This window comes from Salvia splendens, chromosome 13, assembly GCF_004379255.2.
Source record: "Salvia splendens isolate huo1 chromosome 13, SspV2, whole genome shotgun sequence".
Taxonomy (NCBI): Eukaryota; Viridiplantae; Streptophyta; class Magnoliopsida; order Lamiales; family Lamiaceae; genus Salvia; species Salvia splendens.
Genome location: NC_056044.1, coordinates 4,626,147 through 4,641,217, shown reverse-complemented (window position 1 = coordinate 4,641,217; position 15,071 = coordinate 4,626,147).

The following is a 15,071-nucleotide window of genomic DNA, read 5'->3' as shown; positions in this document are numbered from 1 at the left end:
TATGACGTGATGTATCAATTTATATTGGGGTGGAAAGATAATTCTCGGAGCAGTTATTTCATATGATCCTCCTTTTGCTAAAGGATTCATTATGTTGAATGAAACTATTTCGTACGATAAGCTTGTGGAAAAAATTTGCGAAAGGATGGGGATAAGCATATATGAAAACAAAATGCAAATAATATGGGAAACGTACTATATGCTTTGGATCCGGAGTCACGTTTATAGGTGCTGTACTAGAAGAAGTATACATGCAACTAATGTTTAGTGAGAGTATGGTTATCGGAGGTCAAATTGAATTATATGTTGAGTATTCGGCAATTGCTCAACAAAATAGTCATCGTGTCATAAGTTATGATGTTGGTACGTCTACGAGAGGCCAAGAACCATGTTTCGCTGCAACACAAGATTTTGATGTTGGAAGCGTGCATTTAGGCGACAATGACAATTGTGATGTGGTTGAGGACATAATAGGTCCTGATAAAGCCGACTTTCTTGATCCACAATCACCTTATGATTCTGAAGATGTCGACCCGGATAGTACAGACTCAGATGGTGTTCCGTCGGATGATGAACAATTTGTTGCTTCAAGACCATCCATTCTAGTTGGAGAAACAACAGTTTAAGAAACAGTGGTTGGAGAAACAACAGTTGGAGGAAGAGCAATACGAGGAAGAGTAGTTCCACAGTTCCCACAGCCTGGTATGAACTACTTTCGCACCTTACCAGGTCCATATGATAGTTTTGATCCAAAGAACTTTGAGTCTGCTGATCCCAATGTGCATTATTGGAGTGAAAAAGATCCTAGCAATGTCGGTTTGCATACTAAATTTAGAACGAAGTTGGAATTGAAGGCAGCTGTGACTTTTTGGCATTTGGAAAAAATCCGACAATATACAGTTGCTGAAAGTAAAGGAAAGAGATGGCATGCAGTTTGTAAGTGGCCACAAGGAAATCCGAAGGTTACCTCATTACCGAAATGTTTGTGGGAGTGCCGAGCAACATTGAGAAAGCATGATGAACACTGGCAAATTAGAGTGTTTAGCACTGCTCATACTTGCATGGGGGATCGTAATTATAATGGACACGCTAATCTTTCGTCGGGTATGATAGCGTTGAGTGTTCGACATCAGATAGAAAACGATCCTTGCTACAAGGTAAAAGCAATTGTGGCGGATATTGAAAATAGATTTCATGTGAAGTTAGTCACAAGAAAGCATGACATGCTCGGAGGACAGCTATTGAGCTTATATATGGTTCCTGGAAGTGGTCATTCAAAGTGTTACCGGCTTATTTGAATGAGTTGCAAAGACAAAATCCTGGCACAATTGTCGAATGGTTGCAAAGACAAAAAAAAAGATTATGCAGCGGTATGAACAAGGTTTTCAAGTACGTATTTTGGGATTTTGGCCCAGCTGTGGAGGCTTTTCAACTATGCAAACCAGTTTTAACGGTTGATGGAACAAGTTTTAACAGTTTCTAAAAATACGCCAATTTTGTTGGCGTTTTTCCTTAAAACGCCATCCTTGTTGGAGTTTTAAAAACACGCCAACCAGAAGGGCGAGTCAATACAGAATGGGTGTTTTCCGTGGCTAAAATCTCGAACAGAAATGTCAAGTATAAAACGCCACTCGTGTTGGCGTTTTTACATAAACACGCCAATTTTGTTGGCGTTTTTGCGCAGAATGTTTGCCATCTTACTCGTTTCTACCCAAGCCTGCTTATTATTACAATGCTCAACTCAAAAGACAAACAAAAGTTTAAACATAAGAAATGTTCAATTCAATAAACAAGCAAAAATAGTTGTTGAAACGCTACAATGTTCAACTCAATAAACAAGCAAAACTATAAACATTACAACGTTCAACTTAATAAATAAACAAAAATAGTTCGTGAAACGTTCACTCGTCTCTCCTTTTCCGCATAAATAGACAACGGATTCCCTTTCTGATTCTGGAGGTAGGGAGTCTAGACGGAGGAGTATCTTGAACTACGGCATTCTTTAAATCAACACCAAAAAAGTCGTCTCTCACAGAAGACCGTGGTGGAGATTGGTGGACATCACTGAGACCGATATCTTCACATGTACCACTAGTGTGGCTGACAGAGTGACGACCCCGAACGGCAGATCTTGGTGGAGGTGGAGCCATAAAATCGTCATCGAAATCATCAACCAACTGAGTATCCATCCTTGCAGATGACGACTCTCCACCAGCTTTCTTCTTTCCACGCCGCTTCCCTTTTTGCCGCACGGGCATGTCAATGTCCAGCTCAGGGCACTGGGAAGGACGGTAGTCAATCGTCTCAGCTTCCCCAGATATCTGGAGGCCATCTTCAACCATCCTCGAAATGGTGAACAAATCCGGCCGTCCTGTCATGTCTTGCTCCCTAAGAAAGTGCCGTATTTTGTGAAGCGTCTCCACCTACAATTCTCAATGTTAATTACATTTCATCATATGAATTTAAATAATGATTAGTTGTTTCAATTTACCGCATAGTTATGAGAGGCCGCCGTTTCATGGAAGCCCTCCTGAGCATGCACGCCAGGTTTTGTTAGGTACACAATGGTTATCCGGCGAAACCAATCCATGTACTCATCAGTTGCAATAGGCTCCATCGAGTACTCCGAATCAGTCCACATCATGTTGTGCCCATTATCCCAATCCTGTATATGATTGGCGTGCCACTCAACCCAATCCCGGCCAGCTTTGCCACGTCGATCCTGTTTCGCAAAACCAGTTCTGTGGAACCGGTCGACAAGCGGGATATACGGTTGGACAATCCCAAATTATAGCAACACTCGTTGTGGCAAGTGTGGCTCAACCATATTCTAGCAAATAAATGTTGTGATCGACGTCCATATAGGACGACCGGCAACACAAACATCTGGCAGAGTTCGCATGACATACGGCCTCCAAATAAACTAAATATGAAACAAATTTAGTCAAAATAAGTTCAAACAAAATAGCAAACAAACAACAATTTAGGTTACGTAAATTACTTGGTTGACGTGCATTCTAGAGAATTGATCTCTGAAAGTTTCAATGCAATGTCCGGGTGCTTTTACATAAGAGGCCGGACCATTCCATCTACAAAAATTAAATTATGAGCGAATAACACGGAAATTAATAAAAATAATGCTTAAAAAGAGTAATTAGTGAACAACTTAAGCGACTGCACATGGTACGTAGTCTATGGGCACGGGATTTAGCATCGTCGGTGTAATAATTGGGATTCTCTCCCAAGCCCACAACTGTAACAGAGTAAGAGCTCTCCCGACATCGGTCCTATTTGCAAGTGCAGCTTCACAAAGATTGTGGTACAAGCAGGCAAGAGTCGTACCACCCCAGCTATAGCTAGCAGTTCTACATCCATGAAAATTTGAAGGTAGAAGAATGGAATTTTATTACCGGAGGCGTTCGGGATCAACAGACCACCAAGTAATAGCAGACAATAAACACGGGTGCGTTGAACGTATATGTACTGGTCGTGGTCATCACTCAACTCAACCCTCAGTTGTTTTGATAAGCTCGTCTGCTTCCAAACCAGTTCTTTCAGCTCAACGGTATCTGGTATAAATCCAAGAAAATCCAGACACGCCTGCGTCCAATAGCCGGCATCCTTACTGGAGATATAACCTGTCAGAGCTTCCCCGTGAACTTTGAGGCCCCATAAGACCTCCACGTCTTCCAAAGTCACTGTCGCTTCACCGACTGGAAAGTGAAACGTGTGAGTCTCTGGCCTCCATCGTTCAATCAATGCGGTGATAAGATGGTGGTCAATGTCTTTCGGTTGACCACACCTCAACATCCCGCTAAACCCCATCTCGTCAATTACTGCCAAAACACGAGGATGTATGGGAACATCCCAAATGATTCCTTCGTATCTTCTGCAGCGTACATCTTCTGATGGCACTCTTGCCCATATGTTATTAGAGACGTGTTGTCTCTGCAGATATAATACGGAGGGGTCCTCAGAACCACATAAGAGTCTTCGGCGAGCACTTGAAGATAATGCCATAGTTCACCTACACAACAATCACAATTCAAAACATTAACAATTTTAACTACAACAATTTTAACTAAACAACATACATCAATTCACCTACGTCAATTCATCAATTAACTAAACAACATACATCAATTCACCTACGTCAATTCATCAATTAACTAAACAATATACATCAATTGAACTACAAAACATTAACAATTTTAACTAAACAACATACATCAACCTAAACAATTTCAATAATTTGTCAATATTGAACCCAACATAAAAAAATGTAGCACCTAAACCAAATTATGCAACCCCACTTTAAAACCCATATAAACCAAATCAAATTGCCCAAATTTTAAGCTAGAACAACACTAGGGTTTAGGTTTTAAATCAAATTTATACCCTAACTAAACACCAACATCTCAACTATTAATTTACAATAATGCTATTCAAACAAGCCAATATGCTAAATAATAATTAAACACAATATTTCATCTCAATTCACAACTCAATTCAAACCTTAACTAACTATCCAACAATGTCTCTAATAATGTAAAAGATAAGCATACTAACCGAAAAGTATACGAAAATGGGGAAGAATTACATCGATTGATGGACGGACGGCGAAATCACGGCGATGAGGGCGAAATCGCGATGAAGAGGCGCTGCGCTTGGGAGAAAAACGCGAGGTGTGTTGTGTGGTGTGATTTCGCGATTTGGGGGATGAGAGGTTGAAATATTGTTCTGTGTAAACCCGCCTCTCGGGTTGGCGTTTTTATATAGAAACACGCCAACTAACTTCGTTGGCGTTTAAATATAAAACACGCCAATTCCCTTGGCGTTTCTTTTTTAGTAAACACGCTCACAACATTGGCGTGTTTACGAAAATACGCCAACCTAGTTGGCGGGTTTATATAATATCGTATTTTAAAAAAAAACAAAATTAAGTCGAAAACGCCATCAGGGTTGGCGTGTTTACTAAATGAAACGCCAACTCGGTTGGCGTTTTTCCCATATATGGAAGCGATAACAAAGTGGGTACATTTTCGTTATTATAGTTGTAAACTCCCCCCAAACCCGATTTTCTACTCTCTCAACACACCATTAATCTCTCTTCCACAAAAAAAACAATTCAAACTGAAACCCTAGAGGCGATTCACCCTCTCTTCGACTATGAACTGGAAGCACCGTTTCCAACGGCGAGTTCGAATCAAAGTTCACGGCGATATTGTGCATTTTATACGGCGGTATGTTTTTTATTTTAATTTCTGGAAATCGAATTCTAAAGATGCAGTGATGTTTTGAAGTTTTTGATTTACAGTAGCGGTTGAGTTAGGGGTAGATTGCGTTCATATTTGTCTTGATTTTGATTTCGTTAATCTCTCTCTAATTGTTATGTTGAGACTCGTTTTTTGCAGTATTAGGCGCTGTTGATGATTCCCTAAGAGCATCCACTACGCTGTCTTCATACCGTCCCTTAAACTACTATTTGAGGGCCCCACTGTACTTTTTTACTCCATCCCTTAACTAAGGGACGGAACATGCAACGCTTCATCCCTTAAATCACTATTCATTCAATTTCATTTTTTATTTTTATTTCCAATCAAATTCAATTAAAACAAACACACTTCATTAAAAAACACACAACATAAAAAAATTACAACTTAGAATTTAAAAAAATAAAAAAATACACAATTAAAATCCTAAAAAATTAAACGTTGCATAATCTAAAATACAAATTTAAAGAAAATAAAAAAACTACTCCGCCGGCGAATCATCGCCCGAAGGCGATGGAGGTGCAATAGGAGGCGGAAGGCCAAGTTGTGCTGCCATATACACAATTCCGTTCCACCAGGCTTGGTATTGGGAGGGCGAGAAGCTGGAAGTGTCCGCCATTGTGGCGGTCATGTACACCACTACAAGGGTGTTCGAGCCTCCCCCGAGCCCGATCCCGAGCCCGCCTGGCTTGATTCGCCTCGGCCTTTCCTCGCTTTAGCCGCTTTCGCCCCCTTCATCCCTTGCGGCCGACGGCGCCCACGGCTGGGTCCCCCGTCATCGCCGGCCGTACCCGCAAACTCACGCGAGGCAGCCTCTTGTGTGTCGCTGCCCTCACCGGTGTCACCAGACGAGTATTGGCCACTCGCCGTGTACTTCATGCGCTTCGAGGTTGAGCCCGAGTTGGAGCGGACACCGCCGGCCCACCGTTCCTCGTCCTTGACGGTCTGTCAAACATCAACAAATTTGAATTGTTTGTCGGTGTCCTGGTTGTAGACGCGCAAAGCCGCCCTCAGAATGTCGGCTCCCGTGGCGCCGCTTTGGTAGTGCGCCGCTTCGGTCGAGTAGATGCCGCATATTTTTCTGTGACGAGATGTCAGATGAAAATTGGAGAGGAAATTGAGATAATTTAGGAAGAATAGATGTGTAGTTGTGTGTAAAATGAGGATGAATTAGGAGTATTTATAGAGTAAATAAATTAATTAAAAAGAAAAAAATGGATATATAAACGGTAATATTACTGTTTACAAATTTTTTTATTTTTTTTTTAATTCGATTTTTTAAAAAAAAAAGATTTATTACGTCAGCGCGTGACGACGCCCACTCGCCAGCCCGCGAGTGGGCGTCACGCATGGCGCTGGGACGCGCCACGTTGCCATGGCGCGTGGCGAGACAGCCCGTCTCGTGTCTCGCATGGACGGGTCGCGGGACGGGACAGTGTGTCGCAACGCGTCGCGCGAGCGTTCCGTCTCTCCGCGATGGAACGCGGGACGGTGGCGCGCCGCGTAGTGGATGCCCTAAGATCACTGTTTCTGACACTGTTGTAGCTCTCTCTTAATCCCTGACAGCGGGACAGCAATGACAACTAATGGCCCAGGTAAAACATAGCTAATTGCTTTGTAGAACATAGCTAATTGCTTGCTAAAAATCTTGACGGCAAATGAAATCTAATATTACTGTATAATGTATGGGATATTGCTTTGTAAGGGTAATTTGTTGAACTAGAGTCTGTATTGCTGTATAATGTGTGGGATATTGCTTTGTAATGACAACTAATGGCCCAGGTGAAAATCTGTATTGGTGTTAGCTTTGTAGAACATAGTTAATTGCTTGCTAAAATTATTGACCGCAACTTAAATCTGATATTGTTGTATAATGTATGAGATATTGCTTTGTAAGGGTAATATGTTGAACTAGAGTCCATATTGATGTATAATGTGTGGGATATTGCTTTGTAATGACAACTAATGGCCCAGGTGAAAATCTGTATTGGTGTTGCTTTGTAGAACATAGTTAATAAATTGCTAAAATTATTGACAGCAACAGAAATCTGATATTGTTGTATAATGTATGAGATATTGCTTTGTAAGGGTAATTTGTTGAAATAGAGTCCGTATTGTTGATATTGCTCTGTAATGGCAACTAATGGCCCAGGTGAAAATCTGTGTTAGTGTTACTTTGTAGAACACAGCTAATTGCTTGCTAAAAATATTGACAGCAAGTGAAATCTAATATTGTTGTATAATGTATGGGATATTGCTTTGTAAGGGTATTTTGTTGAACTAGAGTCCGTATTGCTGTATAATGTATGGGGCATTGCTTTGTAATGTCAACTAATGGCCCAGGTAAAAATCTGTGTTATTGTTGCTTTGTAGAACATAGCTAATTGCTTGCTAAAAATATTGACAGCAACTGAAATCTAATGTTGCATAGTTTTTTATGCAGTATAGTGTACAATAATTTGCAACTGAAAAGTATTATATGGTAATGTCTACCATTAGTTGACTGATTACTAATGTTGTTCAGAATAACGGAGTAGGGGACCCTGTGCTGTTCAGAATATCACCAAAATTCTTCAGTGGTGTGGTGGAGGCCTTAAACATAAAGCAAAAGAAGGATGTGGTCGATATGGGATTCGGTGCACTCCTAAACTTTAAATTGAACTACTTATATGCGAAATTAGGGGTGGGTAGGTACGGTATACCTTACCGAAACCATCATACAATATACCTTACCGTAAATTCGGTATGCGAAAAAATCATACCTTTACCTTACCAAAATTTTTGGTATACCGAACTTCGGTATACCTTATTTTCGGTATGGAGAATTTTCATACCGATACCGTACTTCATTTTCGGTATGCCGTACCAATGTTCAGTATACTATACTTTTGCGGTACACCTTACTTTCAACATCAACAAAAAATGAATATTTGAGTTTTTAGAATACTATTTATATTTTATAATTTAAATAATATATTAAATACTATATTTTATTCATATTATATTTATATTTCACAATAGATTTTATAATTTAAAAATATATAAAATCAATTTTATATATAATTATATTTATATTTTACGGTATATACCTTAAATTACGGTATATACCGAATTTCGTTATGCCGCAGTATACCTCGGTATATAAAAATTCATACCTTTACATTACCGAAATATTTCGGTAAGGTATTATACCATACCGAAAATCATGGTATACCAAAAATTCGGTATTTTCGGTATTTTGTTCGTATGATAAGGCCGGTATTTTGGTATTTTTCTCCAGGCCTTGGCTGGTATCGACAATCTGGCCATTGACTATGTCATGAAAAATGCCATAAATCACTTTGAGGAGGGGAAAAAGAAAGGAGCTATAGACGTTGAGAAGATGGTAGCGGACTACTGCAAGCCGGGACCGATGAGAGAAGTTTAAGTGTTTTTGGAGATGAATTCTCGATTTAGTGTTGTTTTATGCCTTGACTGATGGTTTTATTGGGTGACTATTGTTAAATACAAGATGGTTTTATTACGGTGAAGACAATGTTAGTGACATAATTGAAATGTTCTTTACTACGTAGTAGTTTGATGTCTGGTAACTCTTTAATGCTGCATGAAATTAATGAGGCGACAATATTAGAGGAAATCGAAAAATGTACAATGTAACCTAAAGCATAAACAACAAAGGTATTAAATCAATTAAGCAAGTCTAACACATTACGCTGAATACAAATTTGATGCAATTGGGATCAAAATTGTCTACAACTAAAAATGGAATCGATGAAACTATGGAATAACATTAACATTACCAGATTTGGATTGAAAAAGCGAGAACCAATTATCGACAATTGAGATTATTGTGAATAAGTTGACGAAAATTAATGGTTGAATCCTCCAATATAAGTAGTAGATTTGGATGAAAATGGCGTTAATATCATTGGAAAATCATCCATACTTGATTATTGATGACAAATCGCGTGATTAGAATCTCAATTTGATGGAAATCTCAAATCTGCAACGAATTTTGTTGAAGAAAGAATAAAGAAAAAACGTGATTAGTGGGGTGAGTATAACTGATGCAAAGTGACATGCCAATATTACCCCTTACTGTATTTTTTAATTTTTTTAAAATTAAAAATAGCTACCATGTGGCAGCTTGAGCGCCATCCGATATTTAAATCCAAAGGTTCAAATTGATGGTATATTGTCATTATAATAAGTATTGTCATCTTAACCTAACCTATATATCTATATTTATACCCAAAAGTTAATTTTTGAACAAAATAGTTTATATCTATATCTATACCAATATTCATGTACATAATTAAATAAATAAACCTAGATTTAACAATATAAATTTGATTTGTTTGATTTTTGTATGCTTTATTTTCGGTTAGTTAGAAAATGATGTATTTTTCTTTTCTGATTTTTATAGTTTAAAATTGAAATCTTAGATCTATAGCCAAAAATTAATTTTGGATACCGAATTGCGATCTACACAAATAAAATGTCAAAAACTGTCCAAAAAAATGTATATCTACCCTAATTATATTTCACTTTTTTGTATCCCATTTCTGAAATTATGTTGTTTAAAGTTAAATTTTGTTGTTACTTAATGGTAGAAATTTAGTACTCCTACATAATTAATTTCTTTGAAGTTATATATGTAGATCTTTTGTTGTTATACACTTTGTTATCTCCATTTTTTAATGGTTTAATCAGATCCTATCTTTATTTACCGGGGTACGAACTGCAGATAGTACACTAGTAATAATTTGTCGATGAGTTTTTTCTATTTATTTATTGTTTCAACTTGTTTAACTTTTGTTTTGTATTTTCCTTTTGTAGTATTATTTAATTCTATAGATGTATCCGCCCTTTAGTTACATTTTTAATAATTATTCTATTTAATTTTTGTTTCCTCTTTCTTTGCATTTTCTGTTCCTATATATACCCTCTAAAACAATACTCCCTTGGTCCTTCAAAATTTGTCTATATTTTGACCCAACATGAGTTTTAATAAATGTAATGAAAAATAGATTGAAAAAGCAAATGAAATGTGGTTCATACTTTTATATATTAGTTTTATACTTTTTCCGTTTCAAGTTAGTTGAATCGTATTCATTTTTTGGTTATCCCAATGTAGCTGAGTCATTTCCTTAGTTGGCAAAAAAATCTATCTTCTCTCATACTTACTCCATGTTCAACCCTCTTACTTTACTATCTCTACTTTAACCTTTACCATATTAATTTCTAAAACCCCGTACCCAAAAGAAATGACTCAACTACCTTGGGACGGAGGAGTAGTAAAATGTAAGTGAGAATAAGTTAGTGAAATGTGACGTCCACTACTAAAAATGATTAACGTAAAATATGACAAATTCTATGGGATGATTGAAAAAAGAAATAAATGACAAATTTTGAGTGATGGAAATGACTGAGACACCACCTTCTTTTGTTTTATTTATTTTTCTCTTATTTCTTGTTTTAGAAATCGTTAGTCTATTTATTTAAATCTTAGGGTTCTAAGGCTAATATATAATAATCGTTCGTTTATTTGTTTAAATCTTAGGGTTATGAGCTAATAATCGACAATTCTTCATTTTATTAGTTTAAATCTTAAAACTGTGATGCTAATAATCCATGAACGTTCGTTTATTTGTTTAAATCTTAGGGTTTGGGGCTAATCTTTGGTAACGACTCGTGTATTTGTTTAAATCTTAGAATCCTGAAGCTAATAATTGATAATCGTTCATTTATTTGTTTAAATCTTAGTTCAATTGCTAATAATCGGGAATTGTTCATTTATTTGTTTTAATCTTAGGGTTCTAAGGCTAATAATCGGTAATTGTTCATTTATTTGTTTAAATCTTAGGGATATGATGCTAATAATCGGTAATTGTTCGTTTATTTATTTAAATTATTTATTTAAATCTTATGGTTCCGAGGCTAATAATCGGTAATAGTTCATTTATTTGTTTAAATCTTATGGATCTGATGCTAATAATCGGTAATCCTTATTTTTAATATTCCAAGGCTAATTATTTGTTTAAATCGTATGGTTTCGAGACTAATAATTAGTAGTCATTTAATTATTTGTATAAATCTTAGGGTCTTGAGACTAATAATGGATAATTGTTCGTTTATTTGTTTATATCTTAGGGTCTTGAGGCTAATAATCGACAATTGTCAGTGAATGTTGTGCACTAACTAATTTTCACTCTATTTCTTGCAAAATTGGCGAATGATAATTAGTTTATTTATGTTGTGCACCAACTAATTCTCACACTATTTATTCAAAATCGGTGAATGAAATTAATTTGTAACTTCCCCGAGTTTTGATAGTTAAGTATGGTGTTTGGTAGGGCTGGCAAATCGTGCGGATTGGGTCGTTATCGGGTCAACCTGATAATGACCCAACCCAATAAGGCCTAACCTGAACCCGACCTGTTAAGGAAACTGTAAATCCGAACACGAACCCGACCTGCTACCTTCAAATCCGAACACGACCCGCACCCGACACGAACCCGTTATCGACACGATATAATATGGGTTGACACGACACGATAACAACCCGAACCTGATATTACACGATTAAAACCTAATATTACACGATTAAACCTTAATTTTTAACCTAATTTACACAATTAAAATTCGTTTTATACTATTTAAACCTAATTTATAAGAAATTAAAATATTAAAGTAATATATATAGTTTTAAATAATAATAAAAATAATAATATTATTTCTTAATGGGTTACCCGCATCCGACCCGCATCCGACCCGAACCCAACCCGAAATTATCGGGTTCTTAATGGGTCAACCCAATAAGGACACAGATCCAATAAGACTTGACCCCAACTCAATAATTTCGTGCGGATTCGTGTCGGATTATCGTGTCGTGTCGAAAATTGCCAGCCCTAGTGTTTGGATGATTGGGTAATTACCGTAACTAAAGTTGTCATCACAATTCACAAGGAAGATAACTCTTATGGGGATCGAGAGGCCATTGACATTACAATAAAATCTGTTTTTGGCTTGACCAATGAGCGTGTGTTTTGGCTGGAGGACGAAGATATGATAGTTCAATAATTGGACCAAAATATGCCTTTGGGACCCTACACTCTTCACCTGGATGACGATGCTACACAAAACACACTTCACACACCACACTTAGCCTACAGGCTCTCCCCTCCCGAATCGATCGTGAAAGTTTCATGGATTATGTTCTTCTAGCACGGAAAGTAGGTCATCTTCGGTGGGACAGAGAGAGTAATAAATATAATATTGAAGGTTTTTTTGCACAATTATTTATATTATAAACATAATTAATAAAGTGTTGAATTAGATGTCAAACATTAAGAAACAAAAGACAATAGTTGTACCTAGGTCCAAGTCACTAGGCCAGTCTACCGGGTCATCCACCGGTCAATCCACCAGGTCAGCGCATCGGGTTTTGGGTTTGGCCCACTTGGATTGTAGGCTAACCGAGTGCGGTCGGATCTTTGATACGAACTTAATGTGATACCAATCAATTCTTAATTGAATTAGCAAAGAGCGCAGTTGTGCGTTGTGCGTAACTCGTAAGTCTCTATGCCTGAACTTGTGAGAATTTTCAAGGGCTTAGGGCAACATTAGTTTATTATAGCTCAGGCCAAAAATATAAAACAACCAACAATAAAAATATTTGGCCCAAATCTAATAAGTCAAGTTGTCTTCTCTTTCCTAAATCCTAATTCAGTTTTCAATTACATAGTTTAAATATTGAACATGCTTTATAGTGTAATTTATTTTTATATCGAATATCAGATTCCTTTCTATTCAACTTGACGTAAGATTTAGTGCCGCAAAAAGTTTTGCTAACAACAATTCATTCTAGCGCTCTCTTTCTCATTCTCCGTCGCTCCATCACCAAATGCGTCGCCTCCGACTGAACAGCGTTGCAGCCACCCTCTGGCCTCGATCTGTCCACCACCATCGCCCCAGAGTGGCTCACCGTCTTCCAGGTTGGTGAACTAAATCTGTGTGTATGAGAAATCGTCGTTCATAAATCAATTACCTCAATATAAGCTGCTAATTTGGTTCGCATGCGTTCAGCAATATGCAATTTGAGATTGTAAGGATTAATAAGTATTGGTAGATCAACTGTTTGGGAAAATGTTTAAGTAAAACTAAGCTTTCTCTTGTTCAACTGTGTGAACAATTCTATATTATATTCAATTAGTTTTAGTGAAAGGAGGACATATGCTTCTAGCTAGCAGCAAAATAATAATCCAAGTAGCCATACTATGCCCTGTTCTTTTTCTGACTTGGAGATTAAATGGAAGGATGAATATATACCTGGAATTTCTATTTAGCTAATGGTTGATTATCTGCTTTGTTTAACAGACTGTAGCATGTGAGTTTTAAGTTCTCATGACATCATGTAAAGTGGTGGTGCTGTGATCTTTCCAATATTATTTATGTCACTATCGCATTTTACTAAGGGTAGTAAAACATGGTTAATGTGACTGGGGATGAGAATTTAGAAGTGGGGATAGAAATGTGGAAAAAGATATAAGAGCAACTCATAAAATACTAAAAGATAATTATAAAGGAAGTACTTAGATAGGGTACACTCGATCACATAAGGATTCGAGTTTAGAGATTCGTACAACATGATTTATTCAAATATTAGGGTCTTAGGAAAAAGTAGAAACTAGTACAACGGAAATGACTGAAATATGATTCCATTTATGAAGACATGAACCTCCGAGAGTACTGCATGATTTGGAAATAAGCCCCTTTGATTCAACACTCTCCCCTTCATTGCAGCTCAACCTGCACATTTAGAAATACTTGTAGGGCTGAGTACATAGGTACTCAGTGAACACATTGCCGGAATATACAAATATACATGTATAAACGAAAATATTGTCAAGCCATTATCACAATAATATTTGAGAATTTTTCATGAAAAGAGCCTAAGCTTACTAAACTCCTTTGCTTAAAAAGTTTGACTGCAGTCTCAGTTTCTTCAGTAATCTGCCATATCTGGACTTTCCTTCTTGTGTCGGAAAGTGGTCACTTTCCTCGGACACCGGACCGGCCAACCCTCTCGATAACACAAACCTCATGTGTACACTAGTCTGAATAAAGAATCTCCCCTTGCTGGGACCCGAATTCGATTCTTACTTTATTTGGCATAGCACATTTGGTATATATAACCAACACAGATAGACATCATTACATAAAACAAAATATTTATGGTAAGACAATATCATTTGCATAGATAAATATTATCTCAAAAATATTTCATATTTTTCATTTGTATATAAGATAGAAAGTTCACCTTAAACCTTGCAATTTTGTTAAGAAAATACCTCCTCTTTATAATATTACTTTCCTTGCGATTGCCTTAGTTCAAGAAAAATTAATAATAACTATTTACCTTCAAGATAAGTAAAAGTAGATGTCATGCACCTAGGATCATATCTCGTCCCATTCCTTATAATGCATCAACTTTATCCATTCAACTAGGAGATTTAATTCATTTGCAAAGAATTAATTAATCAAGAGATTAAATGAATATAACTATAATTTACTTTACTCCACTTATGCAAGAGCACGTATTGATCTAAGACACATAAATCCCAAAGCTTCAACTTAGACATAACTAGTTAAATAATTCTAACTTCAAGAATTAATTATAATTATAATCATCATAAAAGTTGGACTAGACCAACATTAACATTTAAAAGACGACTTGGGCTCTACTATTTTAATTTATAAAGGGTCCATTCCATGTAGTAAAGAATAAATAATAGA